Raw genomic sequence first — 2,500 nt, 5'->3', positions numbered from 1 at the left:
TGTGGGGAGGTTTTCACCAGAGGCAAACAGTGCACCTGTGACGCAAGCTGCATGCTTCATGACGAGTGCTGCGGGGACTTTCAGGCTGTTTGCGGCAACGGTAAGACACGCCTCAGTCAGACCATCTGTTTGGAGGAATTGGGCATTTTCAGCAGCAAACCTTGATCTGTGCGTTTTGTGCGTCTGTCATTCCAGCTCAGTCCTGCAGGGGGCGCTGTGCCGAGCCGTTCAGGCGGGGTCGGCCGTGTGAGTGTGACCCAGACTGCCTCCGCTACAACACCTGTTGTCATGACTACCAGCTGCACTGCGGTAGGGGGCCAACATCCGCAACCATAGCAACAAGTAACAAAATAAATGAAAGTTACACAGCCAGGGATGTTGCTAGCCATCACCACCTTACCTTCTATTCACCTTATGTCGAAGAGACAGTCTGGTTTGAGAGACTAACAGGAAGTGGAAAACACAACCGGAAGTTCTGATTGCGTTTACACTTCCTGTGACTCTCATTAACCTAGTCTGACTCATATGTGAGTCAAACTAGGTTTGACCAGGTGAGTCAGACTAGTTTGAGCAGGTAAAACAGCTGGCGTTTTGAACAGGAAGTCATAACACAATGGGTCAAGTGGGCGGCGCTACAGCCACACTGCTTCCTACCACAGTGTCTCTCTGTCCCCAGATGCCAGTGATGTCCGTGTGCCAGTCTCACCCCGCAGGAGCTACCAGTCTCTGAGGGCCGGTTAGCACTTTCACTAACTAACCTATTAGTAATTACTTAACTATCTACTAACTAGCCTACTCGTTAACCAACTATTCTAACTAATTGCCGTTGCAGTTTTTACACTGGCCTTTGTATGGATGGCATCATATTAACTTTCAATGAATACAACACCTGAACAACTTTTGCACCTTGTAGTGAATATCCAAAGCTGCTGTGGGCATTACTGCTCATGTAAAATGCCTTATTGTAAGCTGCTAGGGAAGGTCAGTTGGACATCAATGAACGCAGGATCAGAACTCGCAGCTTGATCGGTGAATGTCTGGTACAAGCTTTATTTTCCATTTCCTTCTTACAGCGTTCAAACAGTGAACTGAGGGCAGAACAGGAAAAGCTGTGTCCTGATTGTCTTCTTTAAACTTTTCAACTAACTTCTGTGTATTGTCGTGCATTCCTTTATAACTGGGAACTGGTAATCTTACGACTTCAAAGGTCATGAGCTGGGACGGTGACGTCACCAGAGCTGGTATTTCCCATTCCAAACTCATAGCCCCGACCTAAAAAAATCCAAAATGGCTGCGCCGCGCAACAACAGTAGTTATAATCGTAGTAATGTTGTTGTTTAGCACTTCTGTTTTGTTTGTGTCTCATTAAATCAGCTGTACACACAGCACTGTATAACATCTATCTGTGTGGACATGAGGCTGCAGTGTTTGTATGCGCAAAATGCCGCGAAATGCCATGTTGTCAACTGTTATTGCTAACAATGGCTAGCCTGGCTAGCGACTGGATCTGACCAGTGAACAGTGAACTTCCCAGCTCAAGTTTTCTGCAAATGGAACGCTAACAAAACGGATGTGACGTCATTTAGCCTCCACATCCCAGTTATTTTGCGATAAAGGAATGCGCCATTGTTCCTCTTTCATTTGTCCCAGCCCCATCCTCAGCCAATCAGAGGTCAAAGAAAAGCAAGAAAAGCTCCAACAGTGAGAGTGAGGAATGGCCCAGAGGTGAATCTAGTTGTAATGCTAGATTTCTAGTGCACATGTTAGGTCATAGGTCAGAGGTCATACTCTGTGTCTAAATGAGAGAAACCTTTGTTCAAAAAAATTACTCACCAGAGCAATCATAACAGATCATAGCACTGTAGCCGTACAGAAATGTGGCATTCAATATATATAAAATACCAACATTCACATTCACATTCAGTCATTGGTTATTTTACCACCACTCACTGTTTAGGCTATTAATTAAGATCCTGGTTCAAATTTTCCCTGTCAACTTGGTCAATCCCACAAAACGGAATAACAGGATACTGATATTAGAGAAAAATTACTGCTAAATTGAAAGTACACTTCATAGTCGCCCAAACATTTGAATCCTCGAGAACACAATGCTATTTTAGACATGAAGTAGTCTAGTATTATTTAACCGTGTAAACTTGAAAACTATGACTATTTGAATGCGTGTCAATCAGTCAATGTAAGGCTATTTTACGCTGCTACATTGTTACATTGTTGTAAATTCGATGTGTTTGTGCCACACGCTAAACACAGCGAGGAGTTCGTGCAGAAACGCCCCTTGGGCTGATTGTCAAGGTCAAGGAGCGTCGACCTCACGCCTCCCCTACCCTTTGATTGACGGCTCCTCTGGCCCCGCCCCTCTACCTGCACCAACCAATCCGCATCGCAATGGTTTGGAGCATTCATTCCTCTTCTCTTCCTTTCTTTATCGTTTATTTAAGTTAAAACATTTGTTTGGGCCATTAATGGAAGCCAATAGACC

Source organism: Poromitra crassiceps (assembly GCF_964638095.1).
Source record: "Poromitra crassiceps genome assembly, chromosome: 17".
Taxonomy (NCBI): Eukaryota; Metazoa; Chordata; class Actinopteri; order Beryciformes; family Melamphaidae; genus Poromitra; species Poromitra crassiceps.
The sequence above is the reverse complement of the archived record's forward strand: the minus strand, read 5'-3'. Positions refer to the sequence as shown.